Below are 19,871 nucleotides of genomic sequence, written 5' to 3' on the forward strand. Positions count from 1 at the left end.
ACCACATCGTCTGTCCATGATGTGGGGCAATAGTTCAGGCCAACTGTTTTCCTCCAAAAACAGAAGAGCCTGCTGTTTAATATGGGGGGAGACCCCCAGACCGAGGGGATATTTTCATCTGTATTTGAGAATTAGAGGGGAAAGGAGGCAAAAATAGAAAGGATTTGAGATCAACATTCAAAAATAGATGAGTGTCAACAGCTGAAGGGATTTTAGAGAAATGTTTGACAATTTGAGACGTGTCAACATCTGAGCAGCCTTTTGACAGAATCTGAGGGATCTCAGGTCAGTATCTGAACATATGACAGAAGGGTCAGCAGCGGAGGGGATTTTGGAGCAATGTTTGATCACTAGAGAGAACAGCGGAGGGGATTTTGGAGCAATGTTTGATCACTAGAGAGAACAGCGGAGGGGATTTTGGAGCAATGTTTGATCACTAGAGAGAACAGCGGAGGGGATTTTGGAGCAATGTTTGATCACTAGAGAGAACAGCGGAGGGGATTTTGGAGCAATGTTTGATCACTAGAGAGAACAGCGGAGGGGATTTTGGAGCAATGTTTGATCACTAGAGAGGACAGCTGACTCGCAGGGATTTTAGCTCCATACTCAATAACTTGGGGGAAGGGGTTCAAGCTGAGAGCACTTTCCACCCATAACCGATCATTAGAAGGTAAAGAGACCAGCATGGGGGGGGGGGGGTCGGTTGATAATATTATGTCCCTGTGATAGACGCCGCTCACCAGGCCGGCTCCAGGCACCAGCGAAGGGCGGCCAATGGAAAGGGGCGGCACGTCCCTCAGTCCCTTTCCGAGCGAAGGACCCGCCGCCGACCTGCGGCAAAACAGCTGGAGCCGGGCCCGCCCCTCAGCAGGGTCCCCACACTGTGATTGGTTCAGCGGTAAGTGCTCTAACTGGAAAGTCCCATTGCCAGCGAGGGCGGCTCTAGCTAAACGGGGGTTTCAGTTTCTATATTCTCCAACCTCACAAACCTCCACTTCTGAGTCATTCACCGCTGAGCGGAAACCGCAGAAGAGGCGGTACCTGCCCTCAACCCCACTCTGGCCCGGCCAGGCCCCCCGCAGCGCCTGTCATCCAATCCCAGGCCGCGACTGAACGGAATTTTCATGTTGCGGCCCCGCCCCGGAGCTCTATCTCATTTCTCAGACATTCTATCTCAGACATTTTAGTTTGTCCCTCTTCTCCCATCTCGTCCCCCCGCGCCGCCGGCAGAGCAGCAGGCGCAGGACGGTGAGTGTCTGTTCCCCCCGGGCCGGGGCAAGGGGTGCGCGGGTCTGAGGGGGGAGACCCGGCCCCAGAGACACGGGGGGTATTTGGGGGCGGGAGAAGGGGGCTGGCGGAGACCCAGCCGGGCTGCGGGGGAAATGGGGTGGAGGGAGCTGGGGGAGAGAAGAGACACATGGGGGAGTTGGTCCAGGGAAACTGACTCACTCCCAGAGCCAGGACATGCCGGGGGGCAGGGAGAGTCCCAGCCCCACAGACCCCCCGAGGCAGGGGATATAGGGGGGAGGGGATGAGGGGAGAAGGGGGCAGGGAGAGATCCAGCCCCATAGACCCGTAAGGGACAGGGTGATGGGGTGAGGAGGAGAGAAGATGGGGCTAGCAGTGACCCAGCCCGGGGTGCAGGGGAAATGGGGTGGGTTGGAGGGAACTGGGAGGAGAAGAGACACATGGGGCGGGGGGGTGACACGTTGGTGACGGGGAAACTGACTCACTCCGAGTACATGGGGGTGGGGTGGAGGCAGATCACGCTGGTTCCAGGGTAATTTCTGGGGGTGCTGATTCCCCCCACTCGGCTGGGGACTGAGCTACCGATGGGCTCAGTTCTGGGCTGAGGAGACCTGGGGTGGGGCAGATGCAGGGGCTGTGTGTGTGTCAGGCGGGGGAGCTGGAACTGGGGGTGCTGCAGCAGCCCCTGGCTTGAAGAGGTTTCTGTTATATACAGGATTTACAATTGGCTCTTGCAATGGCTCTCAGCCCCCCCCCCCCCCCGTAGAAATTGTTCTAGCACCACTGTCCTGAGGCCAACTTTTAATGCACTTTGCAGCCCCACTCAGGGCCTGCCTGGCTCTCCTAGAGCAGGCGAGTGCCCAGCTCTCCTGTGGCAGGTCTGGTGAAAGCTCGGTACAGATACTAACAGCGCCAGGGAGCCCGTACGACTATTAGTTGGAGAGAGGAGCCTGGGGCAGTTTTATCAGAGAGCAGGAAGTGAATACAGAACACAGCCCTGGAGCTGCAGTGCTAGGGGTGTGGGCTTGGGTCTCCTGTACCATCTCCCTGCACCCCCTCGTGGCATAACAAGTTCCCTGCATAGAAGCATAGTTGTGGGAACTGGGGGTGCAGAGGGTGAAAAGTGCCAGGTGCTGTGAGAACGAAGCTGGCAGTATGTCATAATTCTTGAGAATCCTGAGCTGTGCTGCACCCGTGTGGTGTGAGCAGGAATTGCGCTTTTTAACATTACTTTTGAACACACATGGTTACAGTTTCATTAGCATGCTTTCAGTACCCCCACTATAAAAAGGGGTTGGGCACCACTGCACGGACGGGCCTGCTGCAGACACTGCCTGGCCTCCTGCCCTTTCTGTATCATAAAGCCAGTGTAGGGGGGCGAAGAGAAGGATCAGAGCGTAGAATTCAGGGCTTGCCTACAGGGGGACACTCAGCAAAATTAATTTTGATTAGCAAAAGGTGTGACTTTAAAGTGGAGTAGTTAAATGGCATTGAACCCCAAACTAACCCCATAGAATAATTGACCTACCTTAGAGCAGTAGAGCACAAAGCTATTTCTTTACAGTACTAGGGCTAGAAACTCAATTTTATTTTTTTAAATGAAAGCTGAAGTTCTCAATAGCCATTGGATGCCAGGAGCTGGGCTCTTGGAAACCCCAAATACCATGAGACCCGTGATAAAATCACATGGTGGCAATGCAGAGGCTGAGACTTTCAGAGCAGTCATGGGAATTTAGATATGTAATTATATGAATTGAAGAAATGCCTAGATTAGCAGTTCTCAAATGAATTTTTGCTCTATCTGCACATACAGTCGTAGCAAGCTCACAGTGGCCACAGTTTGAACAGTTAAAATATTACACTGATAGTTTAGTGACATGGTTATTTGGAAGTGTCATGCAAATACAATCATTTCAATGTAAAGCATCTCTTACGATTTGCATAAATTGCAATGGTTTCTGTTAAAATTGGTGCCAACAAAACTAAGTACTTTTCTTCCCACACACTAACTTACCCTCTTTAGCGTGTAAGTCGCTGCTGCACTTTGCAAAAGGTAGTGCTGACAAGCCAGAGTTACTTGGGTCACTCTTACTGAGTCTGGTGTAAGCTGGTCACTTTCCGTGCTTCTTTTTTAGCAAAAAAGTTCTATTGTAGCGCACACAGACTAACACGGCTGCTACTCTGAAACCTGACAAAATATGAAGCAACTCTTGTGGTGGGGGCTGCCCTTGCCAGTGGGTTCCTCCCGACTGGACCCTTTGGGGAGACTGCTGGTGGCCGTACACCAGGATGCTCTGTGCGTTGTGCTGCAGCAGTGACAGCCTGTGTACTCTCCCTGTTGGACCCCTACAGTCACTGCTGTGCCAGCCAGCCCTGGAGCTGCTTGTGGGGCTCAGCGGAGAGCTGTAGCCTCTCCCTGCCAGCAGCTTCCTGCTTCGGCTTCCTCCTCTCATGCTGTGAGATGAAGCAACAACAGAGCAGAATTGTCCACTGTGTAACAGCCACCTGCTTCTGGCTGGCTCCGCCCCCTGCAAACTGATTAGCTTAGAGCCATGGGGCCCCGTGGTGAGTGACACTGCCCTCCTCCAATGGAGGTGAGCAGGGAAGCAGGGCAGTCTGGCTAATCAGGGCCCTGCTGCTAGTGCCCCTTATGAATCAAGATAAGGTGGACATGGAGAGAGGGCTCATTCCGTCCCACATCCAGAAGCCCCCGCAGCCTTGCTACGCTCAATGAAACACCCCCAGGCTCACTAGGGAAGGGGCTCTGACGTCCCAAAGTTGTGGTGTCTGCATGTGAAGTCTGGTGGCAGCAGTTGAGAATCACTGGCCTAGATGATCCAGCTGAGATCAGGGCCCTTGTGTGCACTTATCTTCCTTTAATTTTAGTGGAAGATGTGTCCAGATCTCAAAGACTTGAAGGGAGGCCTTAAAACCAGGGATTTGCGGGTTTTTTGGAGGAGGGGGAGGACTTCTGGAGCTGTACCTCTTTCTGTCTTATTAGTGGCCAAGATATCCCCACTCAATCCATTTTTTCCACTACATTTAACTTTCTGGAGGGGGAATCACTCAAATTTAATTTTCCATGAGATGACATGGGGAAGATAAGTCGGAAGGAGCAGTATTTATATCTTCCTTTTCCCCTGGGGAAAGATAGGGGGGAGCAAATTAAAATGATTTGACTTCTGCTTAAGTGGTTGCTTGATTGTCAGTGTGGAAGAGTTGCTGTTTCCCTTCAGGTGATTTAAATGACACATGGGTCTCCACAGTGAGAGTGAGGACTTGGGCTCTGTTCTGGTTCCTGGGATGGGCGTGAGGTCTAGTGGTTGGAGCACAGACTTTATGCCCAGCTCAGGTTTGGGGTACAATGGTTAAAGTAAAAGATGAGTCAGGATATCCAGTTCTAGTCCAATGTCTGTTACTGCATTCATTATGTGAAGTTGGCAGGGGGTTTGTTACTGCTTCTACCCTAATTTCATCCTCTGGGAAATGGATGTAAGCATGCTCGCGTTATCCAGACATCTCAACATGGTTCTGTTTATGTGAAAGTCAGGATAATCCATTAGTGTTGTAAAACCATTGAACGCCTCAGATGAAGGTCTATATAAAACAAGCTAATTCTGGCCTTGATTAACAAGAGGGAATGTAATGCTGACACCTAGTGGAGCTTTACAGAATTGCAGCAGAATGATGAGGGCCGAGGCAGTACAGCCCAGATGTCACTCATTGCATTACATTGGTATCCTGCCATCAAGAAAAGCTAACTGGAGAGGAAATAAGCCAGAAGAGCAAACCTCCAGTGTAGTCAATGGGCTGTACTGGCCAGCTGTAGGCCCTGTGAGTGGAGCTAGGGTTGCAGATACCTTGCAGAGCTCCAGCTGTTCTTCAGGCAAACCCAGTTGGCTCAGTATTATAGACTTTAAGGTCAGAAGGGACCGTTATGATCATCTAGTCTGATCCTCCTGCACAACGCAGGCCACGGAATCTCACCCACCTACTCCTGTAACAAACTCCTAACCTATGCCTGAGTTACTGAAGTCCTCAAATCGTGGTTTAAAGACCTCAAGGTGCAGAGAATCCTCCAGCCCATGAGCTCATCCTACAGACTAATCCAATGGAGTTAACAAGAAAAGAGTAAAAATGGGACCAAGGGCAACAAGAAAAGAGTAAAAATGGGACCAAGGGCAACAGAATGGGGCAGCAGCAACAGGACCAGAGCTACATAATTCTGCAGTTTACAATATTGCATCTGGCAGTCTGGCTTTGGCCTGCGGTCCAACTTTACCCCTGATTTTTATATTCTTCTGTTCTGATTTGGATTCCTTCCTCTTCTCCTGAAGACAGTATAGAATACACTGGCTCTTGATCTATCTCTTCTTGGACAAAATCTTTACAGCCAAGCAAATGACTATTGCAGCAATAATCAGAATGGGGAATAGAGCCCATAAAGCTGGATCTGAAATCAAGCCAAACAGAACAGAAGTCAGGTTAAACCATTTGGAGAACAGGTATACACACACAGCCACCTCTGCCTTCATTTGGTTGGAAGGCTGCAAAATGCCAGGATTCATGTGGATTAACATGGCTCCATAACGAATCTTATTGTGCAATATTATGGGGACAGGGAGGAGTTCCTGCTGGATTTTCAGTTAGCTAGTAATCAGCCTTGGCTTTGGAGTCAGAGGATGAACAGCACTTAAATTTAGCTGATGTCACTGCACTTCAGAGAAGACCTTCTTCGAATCCAAGGTAGTTGCTTGTAACATCCTGCAGCAGAGAAGTTCCACAGGTTGCTTTTTTTTAAAAAGTACACTGTAAAATTGGCAGTCTGAGATCAGAGCAGATCAATATCTACCCCTGGAGTCAATATCTGAGGAAGTGGGGGCCATGAGGGACTTGCTGACAGGAGACAGGTGCTGTGCAAAAGTGAGAGCAGTGAGCATATCTGGAGGGATTTAAAAAAAGTCTCCTTAATGTCTTTGCAAGATTGCCTGTGACTAGCCATTGAAAGCTGAGGGCAGCCTGCAGAGATCGAGGGATCAGAAGGTCAAGGTGGGAAGAAGGAAGGAAGTTTTGGGATTAAGCTTCTGGTCTAAAACTTGAGAGACCAAGGTTCAATTCCTGGCTCTGCCACAGCCTCCCTGTGGCAATTCAGGCCAGTCACTCAATCTCTCTGGACCTTAGTTCCCCATCTGCACAATGGGGACAATCCTCCCTTTCCTCTGCCCCTTCTTTGGTCTCTTACACTTGTGAGCTCTTCGGGGAGCTCGCTCTTCGGATGTGTTTGTTCACTGCCAAGCACAAGGGGTCCTGATTTCAGCTGGGGCCTCTAGCCACTGCTATAATACAGATAATTTAATGGGGGTGGGGGAGGGTGCAGAGTTAACATTCCCTGCTGATAGCTCAGCTAGGGTTACCATATTTAAACCTTAAAAAAGGAGGACACTCCACAGGGCCCTGGCCCCGCCCCTTCTCCGCCCCAACTCCGCCCCTTCCCCTGAGCGCCCCACATTCCCCCTCCTCCCTCCCAGCCACGCGAAGTTGCCCGAGCGCTATCGGATTCACGGTTTGCCGGGCAGCTCCCAGATCTCCAGACCCTGTGCCCCCGGCCGGGTGCTTCCCCAGCGCAGCCGGAGCCCGGGAGGGGAAGCGCCCGGCTGGGGGCGCAGGGTCTGGAGATCTGAGGGCTGCCCGGCAAACCGTGAAGCCGGTAGCGCTCGGGCAGCTCCGCTCTTCAGCTGCACAGAGCTGAGGTGTCTGGGGGGAGCTGCAGAAGTGAGGTCAGGGCAGAGTGAAATGAGGGATGATTTTGCTGCTACACTGATTGGCGGGGATGATCCTACATGCTGTGGTGCGGCAGGGTGCTATCTGATAGGGATGTGTATTTAATTGTTCTCAGGGGGCCCAGGGCTGGTTTCTAGCACTTTTTTATGATTGAATCCAAATGAACAAATACAAGCTAGATTATTAGTCATTTTAGTGCATGCATGTGAACTGAGCACCCCAGCAAAACTACAACCCTCAGCAATCACCTCTCCAGCCTCCTGCTTTAAACCCTCATCCTGCAAACCCTGGCACAGCCGCTCAACTTCAGATTGGGGGCCCACTCACACGTGTAAAGTTAAGCACATGGGTCAGCCTTGCCTTAAGTAACAAGGATCCCATGTGCTGCTGGCCAGTGTCCCAGGTAAATGACAAGAAAACGCAAAGGGCAGAGCTGTGGCTTGGTTTAATAGCTCCCAACACTTTTCGAAAGTGCCACGAGCTGCCGATAGGTCTGTGCAGCTGGGTTTGCTCAGTGCAGCCCGTGCTGGCAGCCAAAGGGTTACCACCGGCTCATCCCAGCACTTTGTTGAGCTTTGCAAAATTGTGCCCCGTCCACCGTGTCTCCGAGCTGCCCTCGGAGAGGGGGCGGGGGGGGGATGGAGGCAGCGGGAGGTAAGCCCGGGGGCCGGCAGGGGGGTCTCGTTTGCAGGCTGTGGCTGTGCTCAGCTGCCCAGAGGCTGCTGCAGCCAGGCTGATTAAGCACCTTCCCAGCGGGCTGCTCTCAGCCTGTGCACAATGGCCAGGCACAGAGCCCGCCAGCCCCGCGCCGCACCCAGCTCTGTCCCGAGCTCCCGGAGCCGGCTGCTCTCTCTGCTCTCCCCCCAAGAACACTTTCCTGGACATGTTCGGCTTTTTGGCAATTCCCCCCGGACGGGGATTTGAGTACCAAAAAGCCGGACATGTCCGGGAAAAAACGGACGTATGGTAACCCTAGCTCAGCCCTTCTAGATAACAGAGTTCGGCAAAACTCAGGGTTTGTCTACACTACACTACAGCCATCACAGTTATTAAATCAGCTGTTTATGTCCACACTACCCTCCTTCTGTCGCTGGCACTGACCGCTGGAGCCCTGCTGCCAGGGCAGGGCTGTCGGCTAGGGCTGTCAAAGGCAGCAACAGGAGATGGAAGCAACAGCCTAGCTGCATTGACCTAAGCGCTATGCCTCTCGCAGAGGTGGAGTTATTAGGTCTGCGTAGCAGGCAAGTTAAGTTGGCAGGAGGAACATTGTAGTGTAGATGCTCACACAGTTAGGTCAATGTAAGCTGCCTTACGTCAACCTAACTCTGCAGTGTAGACCAGGCCTCAAACTCATGAAAAACTGGAAATACAGAGTTAAAGTAAATGCTCGTGCAACCTTAACTCTGCCTCTTGGAGCTGGCAATAGCCACAGGGAATTATCTGCATGCACATCAGCTACAGTCACTGTGTTGGGGTAGCTGCACTGAATGATGGGCAGAGTTGTGATCTGGGAGGCTGGGAGCCCCTTTTCCTGACCCACAGGTGTGATGAATGGAAAGATGTGCGTGTGTGCCTTACTTCAGCGCTGTGTGGAGACTGTCAGTAGCAGGGCCTAGGGGTCGTCTTGCTATGGAGGTTGTCAGTTGGGTGGGAGATGAGTGTGGTTGGAGTTTAATGAAGGGTAAATGAAAGTACAGTGAGAAGTGATAACATGAGCTTTGGGGTGAGTGGTTTGCAAATGGGACTGAAGTGGTTGTAAAACTTAGCAGATGTTCTTTTTGTGCAGCAGGCTGAGTGAGTGTCAGGCAGATGTAGGTCGCTCCTGTTCAGTACTGAGCAAAGACAGAGGGCGAGTACGCGTTATGGCCATATGGGGCATCGCTCAGAGAGCAGGGTGAGCCTAACCCATAACTCTGCATTTCCTGGGTCTCAGGCATTTGAGTTCTGCTGAACTGAGTGTTCTGGAACACCACAAGTGATCACTGGGCAACCTTAACTATGTCAATTAAGTTTTTTTGCCATTTAAGTTTTTAGTGTTTTGAACAGAGAAACGTTGGTAGGAGTTAGTGGTCATTGAGGCAGCTGTAGTTACCATGTAGATGTGCAGTTCAGATGCTCCTGCACCCAGAAAATGATCATACCTAGCTCTTACTTTTCATCAGTAGATCTTGAAGAGAAAATTATCCCCATTGCACAAGTGGGGAAACTGAGGCCCACCAAATTTCAACACAACCCAGGTTTGCATGCAGATTTTAGAGCACTTAGAATCGTCCTTTAAACAACAAAGTTTTTCTCAATCCTCATTATAGCTGGGCTGGTGCTCCGCTATAATCCTGTATTAGATTAATCATCAGCAACTATTTTGCTATATCCAGCTCTCCAGCACAGGATAATGCTGAAAACGGGGGACATCTTAGGAAGGATAGAGGGAAGAAGCTCTACATGTCCATGTGCAGCACTGGCGGCTCAGGTGTGAAGTGGTTCATTCATCTCAATGAGCTGTTCTCAGTGGAATGAGAACACGCTATGGAGATAAACACAGCCTGAAACAATAGTTCTGAGACGTGCCCTGCTCCCAGGGATATTCCCATCCCACCTCCCCAGGGTTGGAGAGGCTGTGATCTGCATCGGGAATGTCAGTTCTGTACACCTCAGTGTGTGTCAGCAGTGTGTTCTTGGTGCATGCTCCCAGAATGCATGTTCTCAGCGCCACACCCACAGAAGCAGGGTTTCCCCCAGATCCTGGCTCGCATGAGGAGGGCAGGGATGAGGGCCAGGCTCCATAGCTGGGTACGAAACCCCCAGATCCCAGCTCACCTGAAGATAGGGAGAAGAGCTCAACCTCCTCTTCCCCTTCCCTCCCCCCCCAGCATGCATAGCAGGATTGGGCTGATAGGTTCTCCACCTACCTAGTGCCAAGTTCCTCTTCCACTCCCTCTAACCCCTTCTCCTCACCTGAGCTCCCCAGCCCTTCTCTTCCCCTACATTCATCCATCTTCCTCCCCCCACTGCAAACCCAAACCTCTCTCACCTCCACTTCTCCACCCACAGTTCCCCCTCCCAGCAAGCATTCACATGTCTATTTTTTTCTAAAAATATACTCTGGGGGGAGGTATTTTGGGAAATGCAATCAGCCTGAGATGAGACTTGAACTGACACTGGTTGGGTGGGTCAAGTTCAAAGAACTACTGCTTATCCAGCTACAGTGAAGGTTTCAAGACTACAAACTCTGTAGATGTCTCTCTCCACATCCTCAATGTAATCTGTTTAGTTTGTGTGCCTTAAGAACATTGGGCCTTTGCCTATCTAGAGAGCTAAACTCTTTCTTGCATTTCATTTTCAATGTTGCTCCCCCAAAGAGGTACACGTGCCATACACTGGCTGGGGTAAATGTTGATAGATGAAGACCATTTGGGCCACATTCAGAACCATGGTTTGATCCCCAGGTCTTGGCACTCAATCAGTAAGGTTAACAGATTCTACCAACATTTAAGAAAAGCTGGGGGGTTTTTTTCAGGGGGCTTTATTTCAAGAACCCTTTCGTCAACCCCAAACTTGTATCACTAACCCTAGCCAGCACCTGCCAAGAGGCACACCAAAGTTCAAGGCAATCTGAGTAACCATGCTGATTTTAGAGCACTTAAGAGTCAAGCTTTAAATATTTTCCTGTCGTTCCACCGCTAAAGCTTCCTCCAGCTCCTCTTGCTCCCGAGTCAGTTTTATCTTGTTTTTCTGAATGACTTCTTTGTTATCCTTCTGCTACATATCCATTTTCTTTACAGAACTACTAACATATTTGCGGTTCGAAAAATACTTGTCTCTGCTGTTCTCATTGTTTGAGAATGTGTTCTTATTGACACAACATGGATTTCCAGATTCTCTCTGACACACACAAACAATGAGAACAGCAGAGACAAGTATTTTTCGAACAGCAAATATGTTAGTAGTTCTGTAAAGAAAATGGATATGTAGCAGAAGGATAACAAAGAAGTCATTCAGAAAAACAAGATAAAACTGACTCGGGAGCAAGAGGAGCTGGAGGAAGCTTTAGCGGTGGAATGACAGGAAAATGAACAAAGGCGACTGTTCCTACAGAAAGAGGAACAAATGCAACAGATTATAAAAAAGCTTTAAATAGAAAGCTAGTCTTAACTTTATCATAGTAGACCTGGTGGTCCAATATGACAGCACTAATGAAAGACTCCTAAGGAGAGGAATTGGAGGTATGAGGGAGTCAAAGTCCCCTTAGCACTCACTGAATTAGAGTGGGAAGGATTAAAGCATACTTTGAAGATTGGGGTACTTAAGCATTTGCCAGCTAATATGATGATTGGAAATGACACATCACTGCCCAAAGCTGTTAATACTGTAACCTGTAGCCAGAGGGAGCATGTCGCTAGGTAACCAGAGGTGAGCTCTGAGGAGCAGGAGGCAAGGGAAGGGGGAAAGGAGTCCTCTGCTCCCTTATCAGCAGAAAATAGCAATGTCTCTCCAGGAGAGGGGGAGGAGTTGTCAACTTCCTTACCTGAGACAGCTCTCAGTGCAAGCAAAAGCCAAATGGAGTTCACTGCAGAGTAAACTGCAGACCACTCCCTAGAAAGTAGGGCTGTCGAGCGATTAAAAAAATTAATTATGAGATTAAAAAAATCTAATTGCGATTAATTGCAGTTTTAATCGCACTGTTAAAACAATGAGAATACCATTTATTTAAATATTTTTGGCTGTTTTCTACATTTTCAAATATATTGATTTCAATTACACCACCAGAGTACAAAGTGAACAGAGCTCGCAAGGGAGGAGAGGCCCCCCCACTCCCCCAGATCTAATGTGCACACGCAGCAGGGAAGAACGTTGGGCTGACAGGCCCCCCGGAACAAGCCACCAGGTTCCTCTTCCCAATGTCAGTCCACTTCCATTAGCCCTAACGTGATCTCCCCAACCCCTCTCTTTCCCTACCGTCCCCTGGCTGCAGCCCCAAACCTCTGTCACCAAAATGCCCTGACGGGGCCACTATACCAGTGGTAATTAAGGCTATGTCTACACTTTTGTCGGGGTTGTGACCTGACCCCTGCCCCTCCCAGACTGACCTAAGTGTCACCGACTGAATCACCGATGTGGACAGTGCTAGAGATGAGTTTTAGGAGAGCTCTAGGAAAGAATAAGTGCTTACGGGCTGCAGGAGCTTGGTTCCCGGGCATAACCGATGGAGGTGCCATAGGAGCTGGAAGACAGAGAAGATCGGGGTGAGGATTTAAAGCACCTTGCAGGAAAGGGAAGTGCTGCAGACTCTCCCAATTGCCACAAGGCTTCTTCCAGGAGTGTCCATACAGCAGGCAGCTATTCTCAATACAGTGGAGCCCCTCAACTGATCACTGCTCTTAGCCACACACCCGCAGGAGGCCTTGGAAATGCACGACATTCTGCCCCATCCCAGGGGTGGGAGTTTGGTGCAGCTGGTGATGTGTCATTTGCTAGCACATGCTCCATCAAAGCCTTCATACCCACTGCTAATCTGTGGCATTCACTGCTCTTTGTGTGCAAAGTGCCTCACAATCACTAACCTGCCACATGAAGTTAGGGCTCTAGCAGTGTGGAGAACTGAAAAATGAGAAACCACCTCCCCAGGAAATCAGCTCATGTGCTGGTGCACAAATAGCACCCACCCATCCATGGCCAGTGACCCTAGAGACACTTGGGGTCATCTGGGGGATCAATGTGGAACTTACCCCTCACTGTCAGGTTGATGAGAGCCACACATTTCTCAGACAGGAATAAGGTAACCGTATAAACTCCTTGTAACTCTCTGCTCACGTTCATCACTGTGAACTGCTCCTGGGATACAGTGAGCTGATCTGTGAAGGTGCGTTTCCAAGAATGAGACTTTCCATTATAGACAAGAACTAATTCCCAGGTGGAACTGGAGGAGTTCCATTTGTGCACGTCCATCATCTTTGATGTGTTCAATGGAATAACCACAGTGTCTCCTTCAGACACTGCCCTGGAGATATTGTGACAGTCTTTGAGATCTAGAGAAGACCAGAATAGATTTAGTTTGGCTCAGGGAGGCCTGTTCATGTCAGACACTAAAAAGGGGAGGCAGCAGGTAGTGTTCAGGGAACCCCAGACCACACACAGTGTTCTTGGACATAGCTATTCCTTCTGCCTTCCTCCCTCGCCCTCAAGCTCTACCACCCTGGGCCTTTCTGTCCCTTGGAGGCAGCTCTCAATATGGACCCCATGTCACTTTTCTTCTTGTGAGTGTTTGAGGCTGTTGAGCAGACTAGCAAAGAGACATGGGTTATGGTTTCAGTCGATCACCCATAGCCTTATATCTTATATCCAACCAGAATTGTACTGGTCATTGTTTGGACAAGACTGGAGACAGAGAGCTGACTGGCTGTGACTTAAACTGGATGAGACTGAGGTGATGTTGGTTGGGAAAAGCCTCTGGAAAATATGGAGGTAGTGAGGGTGTCCAGGTCAGTGTGCATTTGATGCTTAAGTTTGCCATCTGAGGCAGGGGACATCTTGTCAGACTCCCAGTTCTTGCTGAAGATCAGGTGGCAGGAAGGGTAAGGTTGGCTCTATTGCTGATGTACAGACAGGATTTTACAACTGTTTCTTTGTTATCCTCCATGCCTTTGTCACCTAGAGACTAGACTGTCCCAACACTCTCTGCTTGGAGCCTTAAAACCACTTGGAAATTTAAGGTGGTGCAGAATTTAGCAGCCCACTTGGCAAGCTTTTGTTTTGTTTTGTTTGGGGGATGGGGAACACATTAAAACTCCTGCTCTACAATCTGTGCTAGCTGCCTATCAGCTTCCTGGTTGATTAAGGTGTTGGTTTTGACTTATAAAGACCTAAATGGCCTGTGACCTGCCTAAGAAACTGTCTCTCTGCTGTATTGCTGTAATATGGTCAGTGGGGGCACCTGAGCTGGAGTCTCTTGAGCATAAATCAGGGGACTGTCCGCAGTGTTTTGTTAGCCGCAAGCCTTGAGAATTCTCTTTCCCCCCCACATCCTGGTCTCTAACAGCCCAAGTCTGTTAGTCGTTGATTAGGGCATGCTGTAGGGTGCATCTGTTCTCTCTTGCCTGTGGGGGCTGGGTCAGGCTGACTACTAGTGGGGATTCTGCTGAGTGGGGTAAATGAACAGTTTTGTTGCTGTTCTGATCAGGTGATAGACTCTAGTCTAGAGTTTCTGTTGAAGTATTTTTAAAAACAGATTGAGAAGGGCTTCCCAGAGCTTCAGATGGGTGTTCTTTGGTTGTAGACTGTAAAAGCATTTACTGATATTTCTACTAGGGGATCTAAAGGTGATCCTGGGAATCACACTGATAAATTTCAGATCTTATGCTCACCATCCCCCTGCTAATCTTTGAAGTTTCAATCTCACTTTCCTATTTGTAAATATTTTTCTTATCACTGAGGCCCCTAGGGCATCTGCAGGATAAAGTTGTACTTGTTTAAAAGTGGATTTAAATTACACATGCTCCCCTTCCTCCCAACACACTAGTTTTCACCAGAGCCATCCTCACCTCCAGGCTGCCCCTCCACCCAAACTCTGATACCTCCCCTGGGGTGGCTGCTCCTGCCTCCCTACCTCTCCTACATGTCCTCTCACTGGGGATGGCACAAGTCTCACACCCACCCCCAGTCCTCACTACTGATCTAAGGAACCCCTGTCCCACACTTGCTACAGCCTCTACACCCCTTTATCACCGTCCCTATGGACCCAGCATCCTCCAGGTCCCTCCTCCCTACAATGGCTGTAGTGCCCTCCCCACAACACTGCCCCAGCCCCCCTTGCTCCAATCCTCCCACTTTGGCTACAGTCACCTCAGCACAAGCCTGCTCCCTACGGTCCCCACCACAAGCTCCCCTGCAATGGCTGTAGAAGGTGGGGGGTCCCTCTTGGCAACCCCTCACCCACAGCACCTCCCTAAGCAACAACCCCTCAGACTCTCCAATGCCATGCACCCCCCCCCCAAAAAAACCTCTCCCTTGCAATGGCCATGGTGCCATCCAGTCCCCCACATAGCCTTCAGTGTCACCATTCACAGCCCCTCCTCAGGGGCTGTGGTGCTGCTGTCCAGCCCTCTGCCAGTCACTATCACCCTGGTGCAACCTCGCAGTGGCCACCCTGGAAACTGGCTGTGGCACCCCGGGGCCCCGCTTGCTATAGAGCCCACCCCCCCCCCCCAAAAAAAAGCCCAACAGACAAGTCTGAGACCCACCAGGCCCCCACTCCTACAGCCTCATCATCTCACTTAGTCAGGCTTGGGGCTCCCATTCCCCCCCAAATGGCCCCAGTGTCCCCCCACTGTTCTCCTTCCTACATGCACCCCTTCACTACAGCCCCCCCAACCTCCAGTCTCCCCTCCCCCAGTTCCTCCCTCGTCACACACCCCCGGGGTGTCCCCTCATCTCGCGCCCCCCCCTGCATGCCCCTTGAGCATTGCCCCCGCCCCCAAAGGCCCGGCCTTCTGTCCACAGCCTCCCCTGTGTCAGAACCAGACAGGGAGGGGAGCCGGAGCCATTTCCAGTGCTTCAGACACCGCCCCCTCCAATCCCTGGGGGTAGCAACAAGCTCCCACCTTCTCCCCAACTTACCAGCCTCGGCCTGGGTCTCCAGGGGGGCCACCACCAGCAAGCACAGAACGAGGGCGAACGCTGCTTCCGACGGCCCCTGTCTCCCTTCATGCCTGGTACAGTTACTCCTCATTTAACGTCATCCGTGTTAACGTGGTTTCGTTATGTTGCTGATCAATTAGAGAACATGCTCGTTTAAAATTGCACAATGCTCCCTTATGACTGTCTGGCAGCTGCCTGCTTTGTCCACTGCTTGCAGGAAGAGCAGCCCGTTGGAGCTAGTGGTGGGGGCTTGGAACCAGGGTGGGCCGGCAGCCCCCACATCAACTCCCCTAAGTTCCCTGTGCGGCAGCCGCCCAGCAGGCTATCATCAAGTGCCTGGCAGTTCAGGTGTCCCTCCCCCCACTGCCTGGGAGCTGCTCCCAGGAGCCTTCAGCCTGCTGCATACTTAAGAGTGGAGTCAGCGTACTTAAAGGGGCAATGTGCATCTCTCTATACATATACACTCTCTGTGTCTGTCTCCGCCATGCTGTGTCTCCTCCCTCTATTCGTGCTGCCTTGTAGAGTGTGAGGTTACATTCAACGTGTTAATCCTTGAGGGGTCACCCCAGTGCTAGTTCATCATTTAATTGTTTGTTTAAAACTTCTACTGTGTGTGTGTGTGTGTATATATATATATAGATATATAGATATATAGAGATCTAGATGGATGTGTGTGTGTGTATAAAAGAGTCTTATCTGGCAAAAAAAAAATTCCCTGGAACCTACCCCCCCCCCCCCCCCCGCGATTTACATTAATTCTTATGGGGAAATTGGATTTGCTTAACATTTCGCTTAAAGTCGCATTCTTCAGGAACAGAACTACAACGTTAGGTGAGGAGTTACTGTAGTTTGTTCCTCACACTCCTCCTCGGTCTTTCCTATGAGCCGCGCTCCCTCGCTGGACGCCAACTCCACCAGGCAGCCCCTCCGCCTGCGAGTGGGAGAGGCTGTCTGAGCAGGGCACCCCAGGCCCAGAGCAGGTGGTCACCAGAGAACTACAACTCCCGTGAGGCCCTGCGGCAAAAGGGAGCTGGTGCGGGGGGGGGGGGGGTGAGGACAAACTTTATCATAAACTATTGTTTTACGACAGCCCTCCTGCTGTTCCTGTGCCCCCATGGCCACCCAGCATCCCCTTGCAACAGCCCTGAGCCCAGTACCACCAAGCCCCAGTCCATATAGCCCCCAGCACAGGCCTGCACCCAGCATCCTCCCCTCACTAGCCACCCCCCCCCCGCAACAACCCTGCTCCCCCCCTTCCCAACAACGCTCCCTCCCTAGCAGAAACCCAGGAACTCCCTTACTGTGACAACCCCTGGATCATCCCCCCACCCCTTCCAGAGTATCTCCTTCCCCCCCCCCCCCGCAACAGGCTCATTTAAACCCCTCTCACTGTGGAGCCCCCTCCTTAAAATCCCTGCAGCGGGGAACATTTACATCAATAACAATAAAAAGAGCTTAAAAACAAACATTGGTGTTGAGCCCCTTTAACCTCAGCTGGACGCTGCTGGGCTACTGAATCCAAATAAATCAATGAAGAGCATCTAAGACGCGATGCTAATAGCTCAGCAGCCCCCATCTCTGTGTCTGCTTGTACAGAACTCGGCTTGTTGTGATTCTCTAACTCAGTGATACTCAGAGCTCAGTGGTTCCGGAGCCCAATTAGCCACCAGCATCACCCAAAAGAGCCACAGACGTGTGAATGGCGGTTTAGTTTATAATTATTCTCACAGCAAATAAGTTAACTTAATTGGTTAATAACATAATACAAGCATCCTGACTGGTTAATAATTAAATCAGTGTTTTAATATGTGCTGCAAAGAGTCACAGGAGACACATTAAAGAGCCACTTGCAGCTTGTGCCTCAGTCTGAGTTATCACTGCTCTAATTTATTATAATATTTCTAAATGTGCTCTAATTCTCTATGTAAAATCAAGTCTTTTATGGGGTTAGTTTGGGGTTCAATGCCATTTAACTACTCCACTTTAAAGTCACACCTTTTGCTAATCAAAATTAATTTTGCTGAGTGTCCCCCTGTAGGCAAGCCCTGAATTCTACGCTCTGATCCTTCTCTTTGCCCCCCTATACTGGGTTTATGATACAGAAAGGGCAGCAGGCCAGAGGCCAGGCAGTGTCTGCAGCAGGCACGTCCGTGCAGTGGTGCCCAATCCCTTTTTATAGTGGGGGTACTGAAAGCATGCTAATGAAACTGTAACCATGTGTGTTCAATGTTAAAAAGCGCAATTCCTGCTCACACCACACGGGTGCAGCACAGCTCAGGATTCTCAAGAATTATGACATACTGCCAGCTTCGTTCTCACAGCACCTGGAACTTTTCACCCTCTGCACCCCCAGTTCCCACAACTATGCTTCTATGCAGGGAACTTGTTATGCCACGAGGGGGTGCAGGGAGACTGTACAGGAGACCCAAGCCGACACCCCGAGCACTGCAGCTCCAGGGCTGTGTTCTGTATTCACTTCCTGCTCTCTGATAAAACTGCCCCAGGCTCCTCTCTCCAACTAATAGTCGTACGGGCTCCCTGGCGCTGTTAGTATCTGTACCGAGCTTTCACCAGACCTGGGCACTCGCCTGCTCTAGGAGAGCCAGGCAGGCCCTGAGTGGGGCTGCAAAGTGCATTAAAAGTTGGCCTCAGGACAGTGGTGCTAGAACAATTTCTACAGTGGGGGGGGGGGGGGGGGGGGCTGAGAGCCATTGCAAGAGCCAGTTGTAAATCCTGTATATAATAGAAAGCTCTTCAAGCCAGGGGCTGCTGCAGCACCGCCAGTTCCAGCTCCCCCGCCTGACACTCTCTCTCTCTCTCGCTCTGCATCTGCCCCCCCCCCCCGCCCCGGCATGTCCTGGCTCTGGGAGTGAGTCAGTTTCCCTGGACCAACTCCCCCATGTGTCTCTCCCCCAGCTCCCTCCACCCCATTTCCCCCGCAGCCCGGCTGGGTCTCCGCCAGCCCCCTTCTCCCGCCCCCAAATACCCCCGTGTCTCTGGGGCCGGGTCTCCCCCCTCAGAGCCGCGCACCCCTTGCCCCGGCCCGGGGGGAACAGACACTCACCGTCCTGCGCCTGCTTCTGCTCTGCCGGCGGCGCGGGGGGAAGAGATGGGAGAAGAGGGACAAACCACATATGTCTGCGATAGAGCTCGGGGCGGGGCCACAACATGCCAATTCCGTTCAGTCCGGCCTGGGATTGGATGACAGGCCCTGCGGGGCTGGGGATGGGGCAGCTACAGTGACAGGTTTTATTTCTGTGGTTTCTAATAAATGACTCAGAAGAAATTGCGGTTTGTGGCCCTGAGAAGAGGGCCGGCTCTAGGCACCAGCAAAACAAGCTGGTGCTTGGGGCGGCACATTTTTAGGGGCGGCATGGCCGGCGCCAGAATGCCGCCCCTAAAAATGTGCCCCGGACGCCCTAGCTCACCTCCGCTGCTGCTGCCTGGTAGGGAGGCGGAGATCCCGAGCGGCTGTTTTGCGCGCCGCTGCTCCCCCTCCCTCCCACCCACCCAGACTTGAGAGCCAGGGAGGGAGGGGGAAAAGCGGCGTCCGCGCCGCGCCCACTCGGAGTCTCCCCCTCCCTCCCAGGCTCTCAAACCTGGGAGGGAGGGGGAGATCCCGAGCTGCTGTTTCGCCCGCCGCTTCTCCCCCCCCCCCCTCCTAGGCTTGAGAGCCTGGGGGGAGGAGGCAGGGCTGGGGATTTGGGGAAGGGGCGGAGTTGAGGCGGGGCCGGGGGTGGGGTAATTAAAAAACCGGGGGGGGGGGCGGCCAAAATTGTTTTTGCTTAGGGCGGCAAAAATCCTAGAGCCGGCCCTGCGTGAGAACCAGGGTGGCTATTAGCACTGGAAATAGCCCTGTCAGGTTAGAAGAGTTTAACACTGAACAGGAACCAATCACAGAGTGTGGCTTTGGTGAGTGGCGGGCCCGGCTCCAGCTGTTTTGCCGCAGGTCGGCGGCGGGTCCTTCGCTCGGAAGTAGGGTGACCAGACAGCAAATGTGAAAAATCGGAATGGGGTTGGGGGGTAATAGGAGTCTATATAAGAAAAAGACCCAAAAATCAGGACTGTCCCTATAAAATCGGGACATCTGGTCACCCTACTCGGAAAGGGACTGAGGGACCCTTTCCATTGGCCGCCCTTTGCTGGTGCCTGGAGCCGGTCTGGTGAGTGGCGAAACCCCCCCCCCCCCCCCAACATGCTGGTCTCTT

The sequence above is a fragment of the Emys orbicularis genome, chromosome 13, assembly GCF_028017835.1.
Source record: "Emys orbicularis isolate rEmyOrb1 chromosome 13, rEmyOrb1.hap1, whole genome shotgun sequence".
Lineage (NCBI taxonomy): Eukaryota > Metazoa > Chordata > Testudines > Emydidae > Emys > Emys orbicularis.